We start from the raw sequence: 12,660 nt of genomic DNA, 5'->3' as shown, positions 1-12,660 counted from the left end.
GTCCAGCAGCATAGCAAGTGATCAGAAAGACCATGGCCTGAATCAGACACTCCTTAGTCCTCAAACTGACATCATTATTCCTCAATAATTTGGAGAGGTCCCTAACTGCAGAGTTTCCCACTGCTGTACCTCTGAGCCCTGGCCTGACATTGGGGGTGCCTACAGCTCCCCTGGCTGTGCTGTTCTTGTTGGCAGCAGCGTCTCTGACTTGCCTTAAAGCTCAGGGCTGAGCTTGAAGAAGGGAAGTCTGGTGGAGAAGCGTTTGGAGATCTTGAGGCGGGAAGGTAGGGAAGGACTCTGGGTCTCGGAGAGCAGAGAAGAAAGCCGCCATGGGGGTGGTCAGCACTCTCTGCAATCACCTCCCTGCTGTGATTGATTCTCTGATTCCCCAAGTGAAGCCTCAAGACGACAACCGAGGGTGAGTTCTCCCCGACTGTCTGTAATCACACCACAGTTAGAGCACAGACGAGAACTGTCAGGGCAGAGAGTCTAAAGCAATGGTGATGAAGCCATATGGATAGAGAGGGAATGGTGTCATATTGTCCAGTATGCCACCAACGTGGTCATGCTCAATATGAATGTAGATCATGGTCAATGTCATACTCGTGTAGAATTTGTGACTAGATAGTGTCTGATTTTGCACACTGCCTCTACAAGTTAATAAAGTACTTTTCAAAAACTACAGATGAATGCACACTCATGTTTATTGCAGCTTTGTTCACAGTAGCAAGGAGTTGGAAACAACCTAAGTGCCCATCAACAAACGAATGGCTAGAGAAGCTGTGGTATATTCGCACAATGGAATACTATGCTGCATTGAAAAACAAGGAACTCATGCAATATTATTCAAAATGGTCGACTCTGGAGAACATTATGCTGAGTGAAATATCCCAGTCACAAAAGGACAAATATTACATGATGCCACTGTTGTAGAATGGGACTGTCCTTGGGGTTGGGGAGAGACTGAGTAAGATGGGTTCAATAATGTATACTGCACTGTAACAGAGGAGGGAGAAAACTGTTTAAAAGAGATATATAACTAGGTATTTCTGTCATCACAGGAGACTAGAGTGAGGGCTACATGGTGGAGGGGACCTGGGGGAGGGTTTGTAAAATAATGAAAGAATCTTTTCTTTTACTTTTCCATAATTTTTGACTCATGCACTTATAACTTGTTAGTCAAATTTGTGTCTTCTAGGTTGCAACACCCCCATGATAGATCTTCAAGGATATGAACATGTACGGCCAAGCACAATCAATAAGAGTGCATCTAAATACCAAAATCAATCTCCATAATAGTCTATGTGTTTCCTACTGCCAAAGGGGCCCTTTAGAGTAGTGAGAGAAGATCTTCACCCTGAAACCCACAGCGTCCCTTTTCAGCAGGAAGTAGCTAAGAGAATACGCCATCCCCTTTTCCTTATGACTCAGGGTGAAGTCTCTCTCAGGGAGGAGTGATAGGGAATGGCAAAGGACACACCGACAAAGGAGATTAATCAGAACTGGCTTTGACAAGCACTGTGGCATTTGGACAAGAACAAACTGGGAGGAGGGTAGAGAGAATAGTGCAACAATGAATGAATGGAAACCCAAAAATCTCTGTAAATGTTTATGAAAATTCATAAAATATAATTATAGAAAAAAAAAGTTGCAAAAAAAAAAAAACCTACAGATGAAGATTTGAGTTCTTAAGGCCCATTTCCAATGTCCCAACTCAAGTCTTTGTCCCTCAGCTCTGCTGACAGGAAGTACTCAATGACAGTCCTGGAGCTAAGGGACATCCTATTTTCTCTCGGAATAATGGGCTTGTATTCTCAACGCCCAAATTAAAAGGCCTATTTCATCTCCACAAAATACTTCCTAAGAAGTTGAGGTTAACAGAGTGTCACTGACTAATATTCCTTTCATCAAATTACATCCTGAAAACAAGGTTTTCTCTCTCTCTCTTATATATATATATATTTGTATTTAAGCAAATTTGAAACTTGATTCTGGATTTGATTAAGTTTTGCAGAAATTGGGCTTGTGATGAATCATTAAACAAAGACTTTTTTCCTTTCTGAACAGCAATAAAGCCTCCCATGATTAATTAAGGGCACAATGCCAAAACAAGTGTCTTTGTTCAAAATGCAGTGGACAAGACAGCCTTGGGAAAGTTGATGTCTTAAGTAGGCGTCACAACATGTTTTTAATTATGTTCAGGAAGAGGAACAAGAATGGGAATCACCAACTGTTTAGGAAGATAATATTTTTTTTCTTTCCGAGGAAAGATTAGAATTTAAAAAAAAATAATGAAACAAACAAACAGAGCATTATTGATTTAACACAAATGCCATTTGTTGAGGCTTTTGTAATTTTCTTATTAGTGTCATCTTTCTGGAGATCCCAGCCCCCTCCCGTCTGCCACCAGCTTGGCATCCTTTCAGCTCCCCGCACCATGATACCATAAGCACGCGGTGACTGCTCATATTAAAATGTTTTATTTGTTGCAATTGTACAGATGATCAAGCGGTGTAAGTCCTAAATTATCCCAATCATTGCCCAGGCTAATCGGAAGAGAGCGAATCGTGACCGCCTGGCGGAGACGAGCAGGCAGGCCCGGGAAGCTGGGCCAAGCTGTCAGTCAGGAGAAGAAACAACAGCCGCAAAGTTCATGCAACATCGCTTCTCGATTGCACCATCCCGAGCAGGCCCAGTGCTCGGCGGGGGCAGACATCAGTCCGCACCGCTGATGGGCAGAGGGGAAGATGCGTTTGAAAGCAGCTTAACTTTGGGTTTCTTCGTGCAGTCAGATTCTATCTGGATCAAAGTGTCCTATCTCAATAGTAAAGGGAATGACAGGGTGAGCTTTCAACGAGGCCAGTTCTTAATTGCAAAAGGCGCAAGGCGGATGAGGAGCCTCCCTGTTGGTCCCTCGCCCCTCAAACTGTCAGGAAACGGCCTCAACTCATTTGGAAATCGATGGACATGTTGCAGAGTGGGAGCGTGGGGGCCTCGTGTTTCAAAACATCATTTACAAGCATCACTCACGGGTTCACAATTCCTTTCTCCCATCCTCACTGTGCATCCCACTAGGCTCTGCAAAATGGTTAATTATTCATTTTGCTGCTAAGTAATGGCTTTATCTTATCATAAGCATTAAGGATATTCAAGACTGGCACAAAAGAATGTCCTGGTTTCAGACATTCTGCGGTTTCTTTTCAATTGTTTCATATGCATGGTGGGAAAGTTGGACAAGTAAGGACAACCAGGGTCTTTGAGTTGTGGTGCGGGATATGGAATATGCCACGGACTGACCAAAGAACAAAGAGATGTTTCTAGGAGGTCATGCAATCAGGGTGTGCCTCAGAGGTCAGGATGGTGACATTTCTCCTCATGTACTTTGGGCTGTTGTCTCGAGAGGCGAGTCCTTGGAAAAAGAGAATGCATTTGGAAAGGCAGGGAGAGGGTCAGGGAAGGAGAGGAAGGTCTCGGAGGGGTGGATTGACACAGTGACTGCAACAACGGCCTTAAGCCTGGCGGAGACCATGAGGATGACACAGGATAGGACAAATGTTTCTAACAAGGGTTTCTATGAGTTGGATTCAACTTGATTGCATCTCCCAACAACAACAAAAGTGAATGTGGTTGGAGCTGGGGTTTGGGGTAATGTTGGAGACATCCAAGTGAACAAGAATTTGGACTCCAGGTCTGCAGAACCGTTAGGAGAAGCTCCTATGGGACCCTAGTGTCCCTTTGCCCAGGAGGAGGTTAACATCTTGTGGGGTTGAAGCTGACTCAAGAACTATGACATGTTGACGTCTGTCAACCTTCCCATGAACCAGTGACTAGCAAGTGATAGCCCTGAGGCATTGGTTTTAAAAAAAAAACCCAACTGGTTGATTTAAAGCCTTTAAGTTAAGTACTCCTTTTATGTTTTTAAATGAGAGAATAGAATCCCGAGAAGAATATTTCAGGACACGGAGAACGATATGAAATTCAGCAGCGCTTGGCTGTCAATAAAGTTTTATTGAAACAAAACCAGAAGGCATTTCCCCACCCTGTGGTCAGGAAGATGCAACAGTCCCCGCAAGTTGCCCTAAACCTGCACAGCATCCCTGCTTGTCCACCTGCCGAGATGTGGCCAACACCTTTGGCACCTACTTAGTTCCACTTAGTGCCACTGCTCACCTAGATGGCACCAACAGCTTTCTAACTCTCAGGCTGCTTGCCCCTCCACTTCCATCCCCGCTACCCTGAGGCTCCACGCCACAGAATGTCCACTTCTCCAAATGTCATTGAGATGATGTCACTGCTTGGCTTACAGCCATCTAGCAGCTTCCTGTCACTCTTACAACAAAGTCTAGGAGCTTTTTATATCTCCAAGACCCTTCCAACAGGACTCTTGTGTCCTTGCTTGTGTTGTCCTTCCACAGTCGCACCCTCTTTGCTCTTCTACACTCATAATTCTTCCTCAGAACTTGACACCTGCTGGCTCTGTGTCCCTACCCATCCCTGGCTGCCTCCTTCCTGTCTCTCAGATCTCAGCTCAAAACAAACATCTTTGCAATCCCTCCACTGGCCACCTGGCTTAGAATAACACTCCCCTTCCATCTCCAACATTATGTTCTGCCATCTTTCCTTCATAATTCCCATGCCAGCCACCAATTTCTTGGTCATTCTGCTTCTTAATTGTGTGTTGATCTCTTTCTTCTTTCCTAGAATATTGCCTTCTAGGCAGCAATGACCTTGACCATCATATTCATTGCCAAGACTCAGAATAGTACCTGCCACATTTTAGATAATGCGTAGTTGCCAAATAAATGACTGCATTCATTTCTCTGCATGTGGAACGTCTTGGTCACAGAGAAGTCCCTTTCCCCTTGTGTTCCAGTGCCTGGTACCTCAGATGGGGACTTGGAAGTTCAGGAGTAGAAGTTTCCCCTTCCGAGAAGACCCCCTGGGTTGGATTCCCAGCCAGTGCACCTCATATGCAGCCATGACCTTCCCATCAGCGGAGGATTGTGTGTTGTTAGGAGCCCGCAAAGGTTTCAATGGAACTTTCAGAGTAAGAAAGATGAGGGAGAAAGGCCTGGAGTTCTGCTTCTTAAAAGTCAACCAGTAAATGGCAACATTCTGATACTCAGCTGGTCCGAGGATGGGAGTGGACAAGGCAGTGTTTCATTCCACTGGGTGGTGTTGGCATGAGTCAGGGGCCAACTTGATGGCAGGAAGCGAACTACTATCACCACACTTCTTCTGATCACTCGCGTCAGTTCCTGCTGGCTCTGCCCAGGTCATTCCTGCAGGTCATCGTAGAAGACCACATGCTTGTGGATTGACTGCACACTTTGAGCTGTGACTTGGGGAGCTCTGGTGACCTATTCCATAGGGAGTCGGGTTGCTAACACAAAGGCCAAGCCTCTCTAACTGTCCAAATCCACCAACAGCTCCTTAAGAAAATGATGACCTTGTGATTTACAGTCAGAGAAACTCAACGGAGGGTCACCTATGAGATGGGCCCACATCAATGGCAATGAGTCGAGTAGTAGCTGTGACTCAGAAGCCTTGATGGCATAATGTGTTACCTATCTGGTTGTTAATGAAGAGGTTGGTGGTTCGAATCCACCCAGTGTTCCAAGAGGGACTGATGGAAATCTTCTGTGGCGATTTACAGCCCTGGATACCTGACAGGGTGTCACTGTGAGAATTGACTTGACAGCAGTGAGTGGATTTTTGAGCTGTCATGTGAAGCAATGGCAAGATTCAAGTATCAAGTGGGGAGCAGCTTAGACTTTTCAACCTAGTGTTTGGAAGAATAGAGAAACGGCCAGATAATTAGCTGTAAAAGGAGTCTACTCTTTCATCACCGTCAGTTACCCACTTCCCAGATTGAATTCCAAGCCAGTAGCTGCTCTGAAGGTGGAGTGACTGCAGATACCAAACCATGGATAAATTAACATGTAAAAGGAAGTCTTGGACTGGGGTAATTATAGGATATTTCCTTAATAAACCTTATCTGATCCTTTTCCGCTAATAATTGTATGTAATTATATTTATGTGTGAGAACATCGCATATTAATGGAGACGAGGGCCCCGAGGATTTGAAAAAGCTTATGAAGCATTTGAATGGACCAATCATTACACATTACACAAAGTATGTGAGGAGAAAGGAATTTGTCAAAAAGAAATGGGATCGTCAGAGAAAGCCAACACTTTCATTCATTGATAATATTTTTATTAGGTTGTTACTTTCAAGTGTCTTTTTTACTGCCTGCACTTGAATTTAAATGTCTGAAAAGGAATGGGTATTCAGAAAGAGAAAAGTAATTACACCCTGTAATTTTGATTTAATTACAAGGAAATAGATGTAACACGATGTGATAAAACTTATGATGGGCTCTTTAAGTGATATATGTCATTAACATGTTAATTGGTATGAAATCTGAACTCCGAGCCAGAGAAATCTTAGGTGAATATGAGGTCAACTCTATTACAGGCAGTTTTATCATGATAATTCCATAAATGTATTTTAAGTTTTATTCTGTGATGTATGTTTTCCTGTTGATGTTCAAGACAATGAAATTTTAATTCTGATCTTAAAAAAATTTTTTAAATTGTCAGCCCTAAAATGCTGGGCATGGCCAGCTTGAATCTAAAATTGAATAGATGTGTGGTCAAGGCCAGATTAAATGGGAAATGTGTTGGGTTTTTTTTGTTGTTTTTTTTCTTTTCCTCTGAAGCTCAAAGACCAGGTCACATAAAAGTCCAGTCCTCTCGTTAACACCTTAGTTAGCATAATGACGAAAAGAAATGAATAAAGATTTTGCTTAGAAGAAGACTGCTTTTTCCTCAAAGACTCACCCCTTCTGGTCTGTTTATTTTATTTCCCAATTTTTTGGATTTAGGGCAGTGGTTAGTAATGAAAACAATACAGACTGCCCCCTTTGGTAGGAGAAAGTAGACAAACTAAACAGAGGTGAGTATAGTGCAGGCGGGAAGGAAGATACAATTGACACCAGAAGGTTGGTTGGTAACAGTTAAAGGCTTGCCTCCCAGCTTACAGACTGGTAGTTCAAATCCACCCATGGAGAAAGATCTGAGAATCTGCTTACATTGAAATGACAGTCAACTTAGACTCAACTTGTAGCCAAGCAAGTGCACCAAACTCACTGCCACTGAATTGATTCTGCTTCTTGGAAATCCGCTGTCAAGCCTGGAAGGCTGGAAACCTTAATGGGAGCTGATCCTTCTCCGGACCTCCGGCTCAGCCCGAGTTGATATGGATCATACCACCAGAACTCGTGACAGGCCAACAGCAGACAGGTCTACAAGGTGACCAGTGACACTAGGGAGGGGCTCACTCCTCAAAAGGCTAAATAAAAGAGCAGTTTTCGCCTCATGGAGAGAATGGTCATGTGACGGTTTACATCAAGCCCCCTTTTTTTTTTTTAATCACCAATTTAAGAAACCCAATAATTTGAGAAATGGAGTTTCCTAAAATTATTAATTTTTTAAAAATTTAACAACTATATTCTTTACTTGCCTGACAGAACATGAGGCTACTTCCTGGGGCGTCTTTGACGGCCAAGCAGAGGCAGCCCCTGTATCAGAGCTCACTGGTTGGACCATGCAGTTATTGGCCAGGCGTGTGGGCTTCCTAGCGCTACCCCTGCAAAGTGGGTGGCCTCAAGCCACAGCAGTTTATTCCCCCAAGGTCAATACCTCTCAGAGAGACTCCTTCTTCACCTTGACCTTGCCTCTTGCTTTTGGGGGCAGCAGGTGGCCTTTGGCTTTTACCTCATCACTCCAACCCCAGTGGCTCCTTCTCTCATCTCACCAAGTGTCTGCTTCTCTTTCTAATCAAGCCATTTTCACTGGATTTAATGTCCACCCAAACACAGCGTGCTCTCCTCTGGACCCCTACCTTTAGCAATGTGCGAGAGAGTTCAAGTTTTCCTTCAGCACCCGGCTCACTTGGTGGCGTGGGGAAAGGTGGGGCCACTTACATGGTGAATGGACAGGCTTGTCTTTGTGAGACAAGAGTCTATTTCCAAACAAGGTCATGTTCTGAGGTTTCAGGTGGACATGGATTTTGGGAAACACACTTAGCCCATGCCACCTGGCGGCCTCAGAACAGAGCATGTCCTGCCATGCATGTGTGGATTAGACATCTGCAGCCACACAGATACACCCAGGGTTGCCCGACCACCATGACCCCCAGAACACTTGAACCTTGGAGGGTCTGTAACTCTCCTCTTTGTGTGGTGAACCCTGTCTGAAGTCCCAGCCCACCCCGTCCTCCCACGAGCCTTCCCTATAGAAGTCCAGTTGGAAGGGAGCTGTGGTTAACTCTATCCAGCTCCCTCAAGCCCAGCGGTGAGCACCCCTCACCCCACATCCACTCTCACAAAGGCACGACTGGCCATTCATAATTTAAGTGGGTCCTTTCTTCCCTACACACCACCAATACAAGCCGGATGCTGGAGGAAAAATTGAACTCTCTCTCCCAGGATACACCAAAGATCAAGCAGAATCTCATTAAAGCTCACTTCAAAGAGTCATCCTTTATTTCCATACAAACAAGTTGAAATTATCGCACATGAATCTGCTGTTAGTAGGACTCTGTTCCATTATGTATGATTCCTCACGCTCCGGTCCCAACAGTGGCCGCCCATCGGCTTCCCAGTAACACTCTCAGCTTTGGGAAGGGCCCTGGTCTTGGCTTACTACTCCATCTTTTGCATATTTATTTTCTTTATTTCTTTTTTCTTCACAAGTGCCGTAATGCATGAGTTCATCAGAATAGCTATTGTGATCTTGCAATTAAGCTCAAGAAGGGAATTAGTGTAATTAAGCCCATGCGGTACCTGTGCTCACGTTATTATTACTAATATTAATATTTGCTGAACATGTATTGTGGGCAGAGGTAGTGCATAGGAAAGACGGTATCGCATTTTCACCAGAAAAAAATTTATTTCCTTTTCACCAGCACCTCATGAGATTGGTTCTGATAATTCCTCTATCACACGGATGGGGGTCTTAGACACATTAAGGGGGATGCCCATCAAATCAATCTGGTAAGGGAGAAGTTTAACCCATTAATGGACAAATGGATAATAATTAGCAGTCGGGATTCAATCTGGTCTGCTTGATGACAGAGTCTCCTAATCATGAATCCATTTATCTTTTTTAAAACCATGTAATAACTTTCGAGAAGAATCTCTGGGGGCTCTGTGGGTAGAACATTCCGTTGTTAACCAAAAGGTTGCTGGTTCAAGCCCTCCAGACACGGTGAGGAGAAGGATAAGATATCTTCATCAGTAGAGATCTACACACAGACCCAAGGGAAAGTTGCACTCTGCCCTGCAGGGCGCTGTGTGCTTGTGTGGACTTAGGGTCGTGGGCTTATTACTTTAAAGTGTCTTCTTAGATAATCAGTCATTTGGGAAGTAAGTGTTTTGATGCACAACGTACCTTACCGTTGGGAAAATGAGTGCCTGGAGGTGGAAGGAATCCTGAGAGCAAGAAGACCCGTCAGAGCCCTTGTTTTGTCTGTGATCCTGGACACTTCTCCCAGGCATCCACGGGATGATGTGGAAGTTGCATTACTGCGCCTGTAATTTTTAAAGTCTTGGGGCCAGGTTGGTCTGTCTATTCACTTAATTCCTGTTCTTCAAGAGGGCTCTACTTAGATGTCTTTACCTGAGATGAGGAGAAATGAGGAAAAGAACTGCAATAGGGAAAATGGAGCCACAATATTCACCATACCTGCTTCTCTAGGATAACTGTCAAGAACAAATGTTACATTCTTGGGGTGCTGACTGATACACAGTAAACATTGTTTGTGTGTGTAATACTAATTTTGTGTCATTACCATTAAGGTATTTAATACATTTAAGATTCCTATATCTTTATATTTGTGTTTTTGGTCAACATTCTTGACACCAGCATCCAGGAAATTAAAAGACGTATTGCGACGGGAAAGTCTGCTGTTAGGGAACTCCCCAAAGTACTGAAGAGCAATGGTGTCTCTCTGGAGACTAAGGTGCATCTGATAAGGGCCATAGTCTTTGCAATCACTTGTTATGTGTTAAAGAGTTGGACAATGTCTAGGGAGGATAGAAGGAGAATTGATGCCTTTGAGCTGTGATGCTGGAGAAGAGTATCGAATGTACCATGGACTGCCAAGAAAACAAACAGATTCATCCTGGAGAGGGTTAAACTAGGCTGCTCCTTGGAGGCAAGGATTCTGAGGCTTTGTCTGACATACTTTGGACATGTTTCAAGGAGGGACCAGTTTTTGGAGAGGGACATCATGCTTTGGAGGGTGGAGGGACAGCACAGGAGAGGAAGAACCTCTATGAGGTGGACTGATTCAGTGACTGGGGTAATCAGAGACAGTCAGATTGGCACAGAAAAGAGCAGGGTTTAGGGCTGTTGTACGTAGGGTCGCTATGAGTCTCAGGTGACTTGATGGCACATAACAACAATAACATGTATCTCAAGGTCATGCTATTGGTCCAGCATGGTGAACTATCTTCTTTTAAAGTAATTCTCCTTCTTTTTCCATTTCACAGCTTGACCAATAAAGTCACGATCCCCTTCAATGTTCTTTTCTCCTCCCACCACTCAGGACAGTTAGCAAATGGCACGTCCAGACATCTTTGCTCATCTTTTAATGAATGATACAAAGATGGTTTGAATAAATGGGTGACACGTTTTGCCTCATGGCCCACTCTCGGGCTTTGAAAAACGGTTGGAAGGGAAGTTTGAATTGACTGTAGTTTTTATTTTTAACTTCTTGCATTAGCTGATGTCAAATCCAGTCCCACTGTCAGGACAGGAAATGCTGGGATCTTCTGTAAAGTGTCTTAATAATTTCCACATTATTTGTTCAAACTATTTGGCTGGCACAATTGAGACTGATTTTTCTATCAGGAAATGTGTCACAGAGAGCCCCAGACAGGAAACAAAGCAAAGGAGCCTTGGTTCAAGACGGACTCGGGCGTTTTGCACACATTCAGCATGGCCCTGATGGGAGTTTGGCTGTAGATGCTGTGTCTCTCTGAGCTCCCTTCTCTTGTACTCCTCATCACCTCCGGTGCCTCAGACCCAGCGTCTGTCAGCTCTTCCAGAACCATCAAAGACTCGTATTGTTCTACTCCAAAAATGGTTTCCCACAACAACGTTTTTATGGTTTATATTTTTTGAAGTGATCTTCACCCAGATAATATTTCACAGACCTGGTCAAAAATGACATCTCCTTATTCTTAATTAAGTTTTTAATTGTGGCTAAAATAGATATAGAAGAGAAAAATCTATGCTTTCACCCACCCTTGAGGAGCCCTGATGGCACGGCAGTTAATTGTTCATCCACTCACATTTAACCTATTTGAACCCACTAGTCATTCTCCTGAAACCAAGGAGATTGTCTGCGTCTGTTAAGTCATACAAGCTCTGGCCACAGACAGTCACAGCCAATCACACCTGATTTGAAGGCAGTGAGGAAATAACTTTTTTTTTCAATTTTATTTTATTCTTTTTGTGTGCGTGTACCATCAAAGCAGATCTGACTGGTACAGGAGGACATTGCCCCTCCTTCCCCGGCAGAGCATCTGGTGGATTTGAACCGTGCACCTCTGGGATTGTAGTTGCAGCTTCTTGCCACTAGGCCACCAGAGCTCCCCAGGAAATCACTTTTAAGTGTACAATTCAATGAGATTAATTACATTCTCCTCATTTGAAATGATTTTCAAAAGTATGTTTTTAAAAATTTTTAAAATATGAGAGGGTCTCTGATAACATATGAGGAAGTGGGTATAATAAAAATATGAGGGAGAGGGTAAGAAGCTGTGCTACAGACCTGAAGGCACGCAGTTCGAATCTCCTCCCTTGTGATTAAATTGCCTCTGAAAATGCACTGTACACAACAACATTTTTTTAAAACAATGTAAATTGCTCATTGTTTTAGCCACACTGAGATAACTATTTTATTCTCACAGTCTTAATAGTACTATGTTATTCCCATGACAGTTAAGAAAAATAATCTCAACATTCAGCCAGTGCTATGTTTAACAAATATGGTATATTTTCTTTGTCTATATATGAAAACCTAACTGGTGATATCTTTTATGAGCCATTTTAGTCTTTTTCTCAACAATTTAAAATCATATCTCAAATTCGTCTTTTAAAACACTTAGAAGTTTCAAAGAGAAGAGTGAATTGGGGGAGGAAGGTGTGGGCAGATAGAAAAGTGCAACAATGAATGAATGAAAATCCTCAGTCTCTGTAAACTTTTATCAAAATTAATAAAAATAAAAACCAAACACCTATTCGAAGTTAGGAGTTTCAAAGACTGTCCAATATTGCACGTTTCAAGATTACCCAACATTTAACTCTTTCATGTTCTGTTGTTGCTGGCTAGTAAAATTGCTTTCAAATTGTCATTATATTACATGTTATCACAGTGAAAATCTTTTTTTCCTTTTATTATTATTAATTTTAATGACAGTTTACAGAGACTTTGGATTTCCATTCATTGTTGCACTTTTCTCTCTGCTGCCCCCCACCCAGTTCGCTCTTCTCTTTGAAAAGTAAAAGAAGAATTCATTCACTGTTACACAATTCCTCCCCACCAAGTCCACTCCACTGTGCAGCCTTCGTTCTGGACTCCTGTCA

At 43.2% G+C, this 12,660-nt stretch overlaps 1 pseudogene; it reads left to right on the top strand.

Moving 5' to 3' along the window:
* Positions 1-329: 329 nt before the first annotated feature.
* LOC102873967 overlaps positions 330-12,660 on the top strand; it is a 93,684-nt pseudogene continuing 81,353 nt past the window's right edge.

Source organism: Elephantulus edwardii, unplaced genomic scaffold, assembly GCF_000299155.1.
Source record: "Elephantulus edwardii isolate Elephantulus edwardi_28Jun2011 unplaced genomic scaffold, EleEdw1.0 scaffold00015, whole genome shotgun sequence".
In the NCBI taxonomy this organism is placed as follows: Eukaryota; Metazoa; Chordata; class Mammalia; order Macroscelidea; family Macroscelididae; genus Elephantulus; species Elephantulus edwardii.
The sequence above is the reverse complement of the archived record's forward strand: the minus strand, read 5'-3'. Positions and strand labels throughout refer to the sequence as shown.